Genomic DNA, 13,571 nt, shown 5'->3' with positions numbered 1-13,571 from the left:
TGTCACAACCCCTAAGAAGGCAGAGATCCTAAACTCTTTAGAGGGGGCGGCCCCCTAGTGTTTCCTCACTGCCCAGGGGTAGTATTTTTTCCTTGGCCACCTGGCCTTGAAGTTGGCCACTGTGGGTGCAAGATCTCACCTCCCCCGTGACCTCTGTATGAGGTCCCTTCCAGGTCAGCAGCACATATGCAAACTATACAGCACCGGATGAATAACATGGCAATGTAATGCCCAGTGGCTAGATATTGTTTCAGGATGGGTGTCAGAGGTTTGTACAAATCGGCGTTCCACTCTTCGGATCACCCGTAAATTAACCTTACCTGACTACTGCATAACAGAGTATGAATAAACTCATTACAGTTTTCCCAGTGTGTGGTCTGTTTTGTTTCTGATTATGATGCACCTGTATTTTGTTGCAAAAGTATGTCAGATGACAGAAGGGCTAGGGGTGGAAACGCTAGGGACTCATGTTGGTCTCTTCTGTACTTTAAGTTGGCCCACGTGGATATTTTGGAAGCAGCCGGTCGTTCCCTTCAAATGGGGCAATGTGTTAAACCACTAATGTCGCAGAAGTGTGAAATGGATGGACCATCCTTTCCTAGAACTTTGCTCTCTCGAGGCTGAACACAGCGAGCAGTTAGGGACACTCCCAGCACTTCGCCGCACCGGGACCGTCTCCAAACATAAACAGGACACGTCAAGGCGTCGAGGGCGGGAGGAACGGGCCGGACGGCGCGTCCGCTGTTGTCGAGGGCTCTGCACAGGGAGTTCTGCAGAAGCTCACTTGCCATTGGCCGCAGGATACTGTGTTGTTTGTGAAGTCTTGTCTGGTCTTAAGCCCGCCTTCTATTCCAGCACACACTTAACAATCCTTGGATTGGTCGACTGTCTCAAAGTGAGAGCACGTTCGACCAATCCTCGTGCTACATGCGCAGCAGACCTAGCCCACTTCAGCCAATGGGCGGGGCCGCGTGTGTCCCGCGTGCGCTCAGTAGCGCGGTCGCTTGAGGAACAGGTAAACAGAGAAAGAAGCTAGGGTCGCGTGCAGACCGGACCCAGTACGAGGGTAGCGCGCGCACGGACACAACAGTGGCTGCAGCCGAGAGGAACCCCCTGCCAGCGCCTGCCGCCGCTGCTGCTGGGTAAAGAGGCGCGAGCTCTGGACACCGCATGCGCCAGGTAAACCGACGCAGGCTGCACCCCAATGTGCGAGATGGGGGCGCTGGTGGTGGAGATGGTGGTAGTGCCTTGGAGCGGGGTTTAAGGGGTTATGGGCCCGCTGTTCGCAGAGGCCTTCCAAACAGTCACCGTGCACAGAAGTGGGTGTGTCCGCCCGCCCTATATACACTTGGTGCCCCCTGCTGTTGCCAGTTGTCTTTGCTGACCTTGGCCTGCCCCCTGCCTTTTAAGCATATCTCGAAGGTTCCATGTTCCTTCATTGTTGTCAGTGCACAACAGCTGCTGCGACAGAGCTCTGCACGGCTCTGGTTAATGCAGAGCTGCAGGGCTGCTCATCGCCTGTGCAGTAACGGTGGAGCTGTCGGTCTGTCCTGTGGAGCTCCGGTGACGGGCACATAGAGCCCCGTTAACGTGTTTAAAGAAAGGCTTCTGCCAGTGCATTCAAGTGGTGTGTATTTTGACTAGAAAAGTAATTTCTAATAGAATCCACAAAGTAAAATGACTCAGCCATTTTTATACAGAAAGGCTATCTGCTAGCTACATTTATACGCACATTCGCTCTTTTCCAGGGCAGCCCATGTGCTCTGAATTTAAACATATGTTTGTTTTCATCCTGCAGCGAATGCCTACTGAGGGTGAACAAAAACAATAACTGCTTCTTTAATCACTTACAGTAAACAATAGCTGCATGGTAGTGTTTGGAAGTAACCAGAGTTAACTGACATGACCCTGTAGGTAATTTATGTATTGTAGCGCATTGAGAGGTGATGTAATCCCAGGTTCTCCATTTGGTCAAACGCATTGCTTAATCCTCTGTTTACATATGTCAGTATTGTGTCTTTTGAAACGGATCACAACCATTAAGAACCACTGCGAGAGCGTGCAAGCTTTGTAGCTGCATTCGTATAGCGCTTTATGCCCCAGATACAGCGGTAAGCTGCTTTTATGGTTGGTTGCTTTCTTCTGTTAGTGCGATGGAAGCAAGAACAATAATCGCTATGTTATCTTAATGGGTAGGGTTTGGATATCACGTGTGGGTACTAGACTCCTGCTCTTCACGTGTTTTGTTGCAATGCACAGGCGTGAAGTTGAACCGAAAAGGAGCCGGGCATAGGATACTTTCATGTGAGAGCTGATGTTTAGATGAGTACAGCGTGTGAGCACAGCCACAAAGGGGAAACCATGCTCAAACCGTAATGCTGCTCGTGTGAGGCTGCGCTTATGAAAAAATGGAGATTAGACATGGCCATCCTGCTGTTTTAATTGCTCTCTTGTCATACAGTGTCAGCCTATTTGAGAAGGACTCCATGGAATACCTCAAAAGTGAAAGAATCTTCCATTGGTGGTGCATGATTCTATTGACTATAGTATAACTTTTGGTGGTTCACCCAGGAACGGCTGTGGAGCATCCCAAGAAAGGACATTATGCACCCAGCCACTAACTATGCTGTGGGGTTCATCACCAGTGGCTTCGGAGGAACCCTTAGGAATGGGTGTTATAGAAACTGCCGTAGCACATACACTATCTAAGTCCACCCGGGAGCAGCAAAGAAATAACTCCTGAGAATGGGCATTATGCAACCATTCATAGTGTGTGCGTTGGGTTCTATTCTGGACTAGCAGAGGAGCAAGGAATGGGTATTATACAGCCAGTCACTGAAATATGCTCACAGTTCTACCCAAGAAGTGAAACCGTTACAAATGGGCAATATGCAACCAGCTACTGTATGTGCCCCGATCTACATGTAGGAGTGGTAAAGAAACCCTTAGTATTGTACAGCTCATAATAAATGCCCTGTGGGGTGCTCCCAGGAATGCCATAGAAGCAATTAATATAAATTGGCTTTTTGCAACCAGTCACTGTTCTTGTGTCCTTCCAGAAGTAGCAGGGTAGTAACCCATAGGCAGGGGCGTAGCTTCAGGGGTGGTGGTTGGGATGTTATACACCCCTAATAAATGTATTTTCTGCTAAATATTGGATACATGTCCTTTGAGTATGGTGAGGTGTCAGTTGGATTCCAACAGGAAGTTTTACCTACTACACACAACAACAAAAGCTTTTCCTTTTCTTGTTTTGAAAGTCTTAGGCAATGTTGATTATTTTACAAAATGATGTGTTTTCACTCACATAGTACCCCTCCAATCCGCATTTGTCTCCCTTTCCATTGCTCCTTTCGCCCCTCTCATGCGCCCTCTTTGTCGTATAATGTATTTTAACATTTTATGTGCAAGCGCCATTGTTGGGTAATCTTATGCGCACGCCACCCCTATTTTACTAACCAAGCTACTTCCCTGCTGATAGGAAAGGCAATTGCACAACCAAGTTTGGTCTATTCTCCACAGGTGTACGGTTCAGGATGGGTGCTACTAGGTGAGCCTGAATTGTTCACTAAGTGTGTGGGAGGGTCGAGTTATATTGCATAACATGATACTGACACGTGGAGGGCATTAAAGGAAGCGGGCCTGGTAAGGCTAGAACAGAAGCCCTGAATTTATACCCTTTCCAGGCTCAAACATGGAAGACGTCCTTAACCTTTGTTATTTAGCTAGATGCCTGGGATTGACGCCCTAAGAGGAGGGGTTAACTGGAAAACAAAGATGGCCGCGTGAGTAGACTATTCAATTCGAGGGAGAAAGATTTGGAGATAAGAGTGTGCCATAGAGTTCAAGCACCTGAAAATATTTAATTAAAAAGCAGATGGAGCAATAATTTTAGCCGTAAATCATCAGTAGTCCCCTCGTGAGCTAGAAGCAGTGCCTATATTTCAATTACAATCTTGTGCTGGCTACTTGGAAATATGGTGACAACACACTTTATTAGAAGCAGCCACATGGCAAAATGTAATTAAGAAAGACACCCTGAAAAAGGAGGTATGGAAGGAAGGAATTCTCTGGTTTATGGTGTTCTTCCCCACTTGGATCACGTTACAGGATACCCGGGTAATCGCTTTGTGTGCGCGCACTCTGGTTTCCTTCTACTAACATTTTAGCGCTTGGAAAGGGATTTCCTCTTTCCCCAGTATAGCCTTCTTCTGACTGCAGAATATAATAACGGTCAAAGTCTTTACCAGGCTAAAATGTTTGTGGCCGCCCTATCTCTGACTACTCCATGGCAGGGGTTCAAACGAGGCAAGAGTGAAGGTTGTTTTGGACTCTGTACATGCTTTTGCGTAATGTTCAGGTTGTGTGATCTCCAAAGAGTCATACTGTGAAAGTAGGAGGGGGCCACCGGCTATTGATTATTATTAGAGTAGCAAAGCGTTGGGACCAAAGTTTGAGAATATTTCAGACAGGCTCCAGCTGCCAGCGCTTGCTGCCAATTTCTCTTTACCTGGCTCTCTCCCCTTAACTGTTTCCACCCTTTTGGCTTTTCTCCTGTATGTTGCAATATCTGTTATTTTCTGTTGCAGTGTCTTATTTGGTATTTCATTAGAAGTTTTTTCTTCTTCACAGAATGACACACATTTATGCCTTTTCCTTCTGCAAGACGTAGCCGTTTATTATGAGGATACAATGGTAATACCAATTCCCCAAGGGTAAGGTACTGCCTCTCCTTCGAGATTGAAAGTTGATCCGCCATTACGTGGGTTGTATTTGTACATGCATCAACTGTGGGTGTAAGATGAAAGAGCAGTTCGTAAGATATATGCATTTCAGTTTCCTACAAGGCCAGTGTCCAATTGTCAAGACGCATTACGATTCTTCTAGTGGTTGCTATAAACGTGCCTGCATACCCAATAAATGTCTATTAGAACTTCCACAAGAATTCTTTGAGAAAAATTGTGGCAAGTACGGTGCGTCCACCCAAACTCGTGGCTCTATCATTGTGCGATTATGGTACCTAAGCAAGGGCTAGACCGTGGATTATGGCATATGTATGGCAACGCTGATTGTGAGGAGTGAAACAACTGATTGTGGCGCTGTGGGCAGCTTAGTTACTGTGACTGCCCCTTGGGAAGACCAGTGGATGGTGGATCTGAGGAAAGAAGTCTGTAACCTATGTTATGAGTTTTTATCAGAACACATATGCAGTGCTGTGTATTTCGGCACAGTCGTCTGTTCCAGTACATCCTAGCCGATTATATAAGTGATACAAAAAAGGCACCCGAGGGAAAGGACTTTAAACCTTCATCTTATTCTGTAATTAAACCTGGAAATTGGTCTGGGCTTGTGGTGGCTTGGAAACTGATTTTTTTGTTGTTGTAGGAAATCAGTAGAGTACCGAGCGTAAAACCCTAGCATGTATCCCGAATTGTGATGGTGGAAGCCAAATAAACTATTTCACTTCTAAGTATATCATTTAAGAATTATAGTATTGACTTTGCTATCCTTCTCATAGTTTTCTGGGAGCAATGCACCGGAATCAAAACAATTTGTAGAATACTTTTGTCAGTACAATTAAAGCGCACTCAAGACTTAACCCAGCTCACTTCACTGTTTAACTATTCATCAAAAAAACACTTTTCCTTGACGGTTCATAACACGCTGCACCAGCATTGAGCTAGCTCCCACTGTGGGCCTGGCTTGCAGAGTACAGTGAACCCTTACGAGTAAGCCACACCAGCGACCTCTGTATAGATCATACCGAGCACTGCACACACAAAGCTTCGCACATGATGTTCCCACATTGGTAAAGACCTGCTGTTAAGCACAGTCCATAGCACTAACCATTCCAAGGCAAATACTCCCGAACAAATACCCAAAAGCGATATAATTAAGACACCCACAAGCCTGATTCTGATCTTGAAAAGTTAGAAATCCGAGTCTGTTTGTGATGGAACCCTCAAGACCAGGGTGTGTAGTTCAATTAATGGCAATACGAATCTTTGCAACACAACTTTAACAACCATTGAGGGACTTTATAATATCTAGAGGTGGGCAAGCCACTGAAAGCTAGTCAGATGCCTGGCTCTGCACGAGGTCGTCTTGGACACTCGAGCCCCAAACGACCCGAGCGTTCACGTGGTTTCCGCCAGCCAGCCACGCTTTAACCTCATGTGCTAAGAATTAAAGAGAAAGCTGTAACCTTTTCTGTGAAGTGGGGAGGAGAAAGCGATACCCAGCTAGAAGCTGAACTGCACAATGTCAAACAAGAACCTGTGTTCCTTCCTGCGTGCCCCGCTTGCAAACCGTGTGATCCTATTTATTCATTCAGACATGAAAGTTCATACAAAACGAGAGTTTAGGAAGCGCAAAGTACGAAAAACGTGCACGATTCACTAGACTAGAATTTTGTTGCATCTATTATTATAGTCTGTACCACATACATGACAACTGACTTGCCTCTTGGTTTCCTAATGGAATTGTCATGGAGGGAGCACTAAAGTTTCGAAGTTCAGGTTTAAAAACTATCACTTTTAAAAAGCACCTCTTTAATTTAACACAATAAGGTGACTCGCTTGCAATATGGAATACATTTTTTTAATTTTTATTTTGGAGAGGCTTTATCATACTTTTACACATTATTTGTTGCATTATTTATTTACATGCCAAATATTATCCTATATTCGGATCGTGCATGGTCTGCTAGAGCCTAGGCGGATGCTCGACTCCGTTTCAGCTCTCCCTGTTGAAGTGTTTACTCGCCCACCTCCAGCAGTGACGTTGTATTAAGTTCCCTTAGGAGCGTCGCTGCTGCTATTAAACCACCTCTTGGTAGCAATTATAAAATTTACCAAAGAGCGGTAAATGGGCAGGTCGGTACTGACAGAGTTTGAAGCTGTCAACTTCCGGTCGCATTTCGTTATCTCTCGCTTATGGTAACCTGCTTAGTTATCTCACTGATAAAGTAGAACAATACGTGTTGTTGCTGGGAGAACTGGCATACGTCAGATCAAGGGTAACCAAACAACCTGATGGAATCGTTTTTTTTTTTTTTTGACTTGTGTTCGGGTCACACCCAGCTTCGAAATGCCTCCGGAATCTGAATTGGACCAGTGCCTACCCAGAAACCACAGTTAACTTTGTTTAGGCACGCATTTAACTTTACATTTTTTTTTTGTGATGCCTCTGTTTTCTTGTGCCCTTTAATTCATTCTTGGGGTGGCTCTGTTGACATGTTAGCAATTCAGATGTTTTCTAGATTAAATATCTATACCAGTGAGGCTTTTAGTTTGCCTTGGTGGAAAAAGGTAATTGGTTTTGAAAAAAGATTGTTTTCTCATGGTTGTAGTTGTTATCCGTGGGAAATTTAAATATGTCAATATTTTGAGACGCGTAACTCTGGGCATTGCTAATATTTTGTTTTGCAGAAGTTTTTCGACTATTGTTTATTGGCGAACCTCCTGTACCGCTATTGGTTTCCTGTTTCCGTAGCGTTATTTGATATGGGTGCTGCCTTCCAAAAGTAATTTTGTTGTACGTTTTGAGGGCAGATTAAAAATGTTCTCTTGGGAAGCTGTTTAATGTCATTGATGTCTATAGAAAGAGCGATGATAAATTGTCCAAGAAATAGAAGTCCGCTCTTGTGTCCCTGAAATTGAGATGGAGGGCTTCACATTCTGGCCATTTTGGAGACAGTTGCGTTTCTGTGGATGACTTCACTGCGAAGAACTCTCAGCCATTTCCCAAAGCCCATGAATATAAGCATAGTACATTGACCTTCGTGTTGGGCCCAGTTCTTTAAAGTACATGGTGTGAATCCAGTTTGTGGCTGGCAGTGCAATGACCTTTCCAGTCCTGTGGACACAATGGTTGAATTTTAGATAGTGGAGTCGGTGCGCCCGTTTGACCTTCATGTGGGCACAACACAGCTATTCAGGACTGTTAACAAATTTAAGTGTATAAACAGTAGAGAGAGACCCCTTCGACTGAAACCAAAGGGACTGGAGTACTATCAAATATTTAAACAAATTTAAGTGGTCAAAAGTGCAATATAATTGTGCGCAAATGGATTTAAACTGATTTGAAATTGAATATATGGCTTGCATCACAGTAGATAACTGTTGAATGTGTGTTTTAAGATGTTCTGGAAAAACCTTGCTTTGCTACACCACAGTGTAAAAAACACAGTAGCTTTATACATTTATACATTCAGGGTACTGTTACTCCATTAGTGAGAAGACTGATTAAGCATTTCAAAGAATATGGAATTTGGTTATGAAAATGCATTTCAAGAATGGGCTCCCCACTTAAAAAAATCCTTTTTAGATTTTAATTAATCTACAAGTAAGGGTAGAAATGGTTATTGTTGGAGGAGGTTGCTTAAGTGATTGGTATGTTTTGTGGTCTTGCAGAGTATGAGACCACTGACCACAATGCCAGCTGCATGTCTGACTCTTTAACTCTCTTTTTGGACACCCCTTTACCAGGGTTGGGCCACTAGCCTGGGCTAGCGTTATAGTGTCCGTTTTAATGTTATCACTTGACTCAATGCCTTGTCTGAATTGCCAACAACCACCTTTTCTGTTTAGTGACTAAAATAGACCACTTAAGCACACCACATAGTATATCTGCCCATCGGGCTCAAAGCAAGCGAGGCATTTCGGTCAGCAGTGTTGACTACTTCTTCCACTATGATCCAGACAACCTGGTATTTTGAAATATTCCCAGATTTGGGTTTATAGGCTACAACTGCCCCAGAGTCATGAAGGCAAGTTGGCTATTTGAAGTTTTAGGTTTATTATTGCACCTCATGGGTTGACCAGGAGGTTCTTGCAAGCTAATAGTGAAAACAGACCTGGAATCTTGTTGCAGATAATGAATGCAAAAAGAGATAAGGTGTAGAATGCAAAACATGCTTGTCTTTTGCCTAGCCTACGAGGTGGGCGCCCAGCTGGCTGGGCACTGGAAGGGGTTTCCAATTTACACTTTGTGGCTATTTTTGTAAAATGACAGGAATCTAATTCTTTGCACGGGATGCAACAAGTTAATATGTTGCACTTTGTATTCATATTAATCCTGGCCCCTGATATTTCTCCTTGTACCTAGTTGTCCAGAGATTTTCATTTTTGATTTGTGTTTTTAGATCATTAGAGAAGTAATTTAGCTTGGGTAGACGTTGCTGATCTGGGTTAAATTTTTCTGGACAACATTATTAACAAGTATTTGCGATGCAATAGATCTTGCATTCAAAAGAGAGCGCTATTGGTATTGTAAATGACAATGGCTTTTATCTGTATTTTGTTTTGAGTTGGAGAAGATGTACATGGTTTGGAGTGGAATTGTGTGGGTTTAATTAGAATTGCTGTGGAATTGTGTTGGGTGGAATTGTGTAGTGCATTTGTGTAGAATAATTATGTGAGATGATGAATAGATAGGGATGAGAGCTGCACATAATAGATAGAAAGATGTAGAAGGCTAGGTAATTTGTGCACAAAGTGGTGAAATGGAACAGAAGTGAACAAGGAGGGACAAAGAGGCCTGACTGACTAATAGCAAGCAAGGATTTTTAAAGGACATTGATATAGGCAAATGGAAAAGCAATAGCAAGCAATGAGAGGAGTTGAACTCCATAAACCATATACACCCAACAGAAACTTTCTGTTGAAAGTGGCTCTTCCCCATACCATCCCGCTCTGCAGGGCTTTAAGTAGGCTGAGTCCTGCTGGTGCTCAGCCCTGGCTGTTCTCAAAATCGGGTGCTGATTCTGGTCCATATCTGGCTCTCTATTTTTGCCCTAACCCTCAGGGTGGAAAAAAAAAATCTTAACTCTGCAGCAGTACACATTTCCCTGCCTTTGATGTCACTTCAAAGACACTGATTATAGTTCTTTCACAGTCTCACCATTTCAGAACTGATGCATTTTCAATACTATATACAACAAAGCCGTAGTTGTTGCTTATTTATCTTATGCAACTAACAAGCATTGACAAAGCACAGATTTTTAGCTTGTTTGTAAGTCACGCCCTTCAATACACTGGCCACACCCCTTTGAGAGACCCCCAGTTTTTTAATCCTACTTAAAGCCCTGCCGCTCTGGAGAAACTGTGTGATCCTAGTAAACTACATTTGCTACCTAATTATGAACTCCGAAGTCTGCATACAAACAAGAGTATGTGTGAATTATGATTAAGCTCTGACTTTACTGGCACACTGTGGTAATGTGGCAGACATTCCCAGTATCTGCTGGCTTAGACGGTACTGTGAGATTCGCAGGGTGTGACAGCTGCACCAGGAACCCGACATGTGAAACAGCGTGGCAAAGGCTCATAGTGCCATTTTGCCATTTTGCTAGCACAGGTGGGGTTTGTATGCGTCTGTGTGTAGGGGTGGGGCATGGTGCTTAGCCTCCTGGTTTGGGATATATAGACTGCCTGGCCTCACTCCTAACCCAACATTTGGGGTGTTAAGTCTATTCCCATGCCGGCTGCAGACCTGGCTCACTTGTAAGGCCCAACCCATGCCCTAGGCACTATGTGATTTTTAGTTATATTTTCAAGTAACACATTTGGTGGTAACTGTGCCAGGAATGCGATTACCAAACAAACCACAGAGGGAAGCGGGATTACTGCAAGCCACAACCTCAAAAAGCATTTTTTCATTTCATTACTACTGGTTTCTAAGGAGAGTTGCCGAGTAGAGAGTCAGAGGCTAGAGATAGTAACTTCTGTGGGTAGAGGCATTACAAATTTCGTAGGCTTTAGCACCCCATCAATATCTTCCCAACTAAATTCACACTGATCTTTCGCTCCATATGTATGATACAAAACATTAACACATCTTCTGATCAAGTAGACCACTCTTTTAATGTGTCCACGCACCGAATATGATGTTGGTGGAAGGCCACTTAGCGGGTCTGATCTCTTTTCCAGACACGCGCATGGTATTTTTCTATGTCTTTAAAGTCGTATTCTTCTTCCGTCTCAGCAAATCCTTTGAGGAACTTCACAGGTTCACCAGTTAAAACTCCAAACTTTGTTCCAATTTTGCTTTGCTCATGGTGTCATCACCCATAAGAATATGCACCCTGATAAGAACACTGGGCATCTCTGGGTCAAGTTTCTTGTCCAGAATATGAAGCAGGATTGTGTCTTTTCTTGCCTGTTCCATAACTCGGAAAGTTCTTGACTTATGAACATTGCAACAAATCTAAGTAGCACAGTAATAACATCCATGTTATTTGACAGTACAGTGATTCGATTGGAACCATTTCAAACAGCCCACACAACATGTGACACAACACAAAGGTCGGCTTCCTCCAATTTGCTATTAAGTTCTTCAACAATATGTCCCGTACCCTTTGAATATATCTCTGCAGGCACCAACTCCTCGAAGACTATCATTCCACTTGCAATAATTGAAAATTCAGTGTTCACTGAAGGATCAGCAATGTTTTGTCGAGTTAACATCTCCAAGTTCATCTTGTTCGAGGTTGATGACCAGAATTTGTCAAGTTGCACAGGTATAAGTGTTTTGTCTCATTCTCTCACATTCTTTGACAGATAGTCCAAGATAGCTGTCAAAGATATTCTTGCAAGGTGCACACTGACTTTCTTAGCTGTAGAACAGTCTGAACAACCTCTCCGAAGTTTGGCATAGATGAAATCTTGACTATTCGCAATTGTGACATCTAGTCCACAACAACAGCAGTTTTCAATGAGGTCACATTTCCGAATTGAAATTCTTCACGTAAAAGTTTTTTTAAAATTCTTGTACAAGTTTGTGCTTCACTGGTTTGGTTGCAGCATCTCCATCAAATGTGTTGTTTGGAAGAAGATCATCCAACAGAATGTCCTAGATAAATTCACCCCTTTTCTTTTGTGGTATCCATCTCTGGGCTTGCAAAAGTTCTTTTTTTTTTTTTTTGTAACCTTTTTTGTAGTCACTGGTTGGCCGAAACTGTTACTATGGCAATTAAAGTGTGAACGTTTAGCTTTAGTGATTTTGTCAAACAGGTTTTTTTCTTTCAGCACAAATCTCTCTTCCTTCAGTTCTGCATCTAGTAGTTTTGATCCATGTTCCAGGACATCTAATAGATGTCTTTATATTGTTATCCACATATTGTTTGGTCACAAAGTTGTGCAGTTGTACAGACTCTGTCATTTCAAAAGGATTTCTTTGTTGCTGCGTGAAATAAAGAAGGCTGTCAACATGTTTGTTAAAATGTTTCCTTCTCTCTCCCACAAGGTGTGGTGAAGAACAGTTTCATGACGGTCCATTAATTTTGAATTTGTCATCTCTGAAAACATTATAAATAGAAAGTACTTCATGGTAAACTAGCTGCCATTGATCAACATATTCACTTTTACATGTCTGACCAACTATTCCCATGGAGCTTTTCTGTGATCTCTGAATTGTATGTTCCAGTTTTATATCTGGAGCCACAGCATTGAAACTTCCTGTCTTTTACCACAAAATGTCTTTGCATGAATTTTCTGTAGAGATATCGTTTTTCCACTTCTAGCTTCTTTACTCTTTCTAAATAGCAGGGCCCATATCTTGGGTAGTCTATGCAATCGAACTAGCAAAACACAGTAATCTGTGACTCCATAGCCTTCATGTGCAGCTCCCAATCACTTTCCCGATGAGCACGTACCAAGTTTTTCACTAGAGCTATCATGAGTAAAAAAAAATCCTAGAACTTGCAAAGTTCAACTTGTTCTTCCCACTCCTTTACAAACTTGGGCTTCAGGTTTTCTGATTTTGAACAGTGTGTATTGAACATTGCCTGGCTTTACATTATGTCGTTTGAATGAAGGGCACTCAGTGCCTTGTTCACTTCTGAGATTAGATATGCAAAACCTAATTTGTCTTTCGTGTTCCAGAAAGCATTCCAAAACCATGTTTCTATAGCCTCTGGTATGATGAGCATATTGTGTAACAAACAAATCTAATGAGTTCAGTTCAATAGTGACTGGAAAGTTTTGCATTCAGAGATTTCAGCATCACCTATGCCACATCCACTGAGTTAACTTCCTGCACACCGCAACTTTTGTGATGTAGAAAACGCCCATCATTGGATAAAGATCATCAAATTCTACTGGATTGCTCAAAAAAATATCGGGTAAAATACGGAAAACGCCATCACAGAAAATTGGCAGGATAGGCTGGTCTTTAAACTGAGCACACACATTTTGGATGTTTTTTTAGAGCTATGTATACTATTGCAAAGTTTATGACTGGAGTTGGTATTACTGGTAAAAACCCAACCTTCTTCAGTGGGACGGTGTTCTAGGAGATCAGAGCATCAATTCCAGGCCACGGAGGAACTGGCTTTTTTTCATCCTTCATTCCACACCGAATAAGCGATATGATAAATTTAATTAAATCAGCTTTGTGGACCGCACCATCAGGTAGAAGAAGATCCATGTCCCAAGTCCCTTTGAAACTTTCTGGTAGACTGGGACGTGTTGATTGCTTTTAGTGATTTTGCACACGTTGGCAAGGCAGTTGGGTTATAAGTTTGCAGCTTCCATTTGTTTATGCCTACAGCTGACACATCTTGTTTTCCA

The 13,571-nt window shown here is 42.9% G+C and overlaps 1 protein-coding gene across 1 annotated transcript in view; it reads left to right on the top strand.

Annotated features, from left to right (window-relative positions):
- Nucleotides 1-942: 942 nt before the first annotated feature.
- COQ8A (coenzyme Q8A) overlaps nt 943-13,571 on the top strand; it is a 330,849-nt gene continuing 318,220 nt past the window's right edge. The window contains exon 1 of the mRNA XM_085613033.1: nt 943-1,179. The gene's annotated coding sequence lies outside the window, so the exon portion shown is untranslated. The remainder of the gene's footprint in view (nt 1,180-13,571) is intronic.

This window comes from Triturus cristatus, chromosome 6 (genome assembly GCF_964204655.1).
Source record: "Triturus cristatus chromosome 6, aTriCri1.1, whole genome shotgun sequence".
Lineage (NCBI taxonomy): Eukaryota > Metazoa > Chordata > Amphibia > Caudata > Salamandridae > Triturus > Triturus cristatus.
Note: the sequence above shows the minus strand (reverse complement) of the source record. Positions and strands in the feature narration are given on the sequence as shown.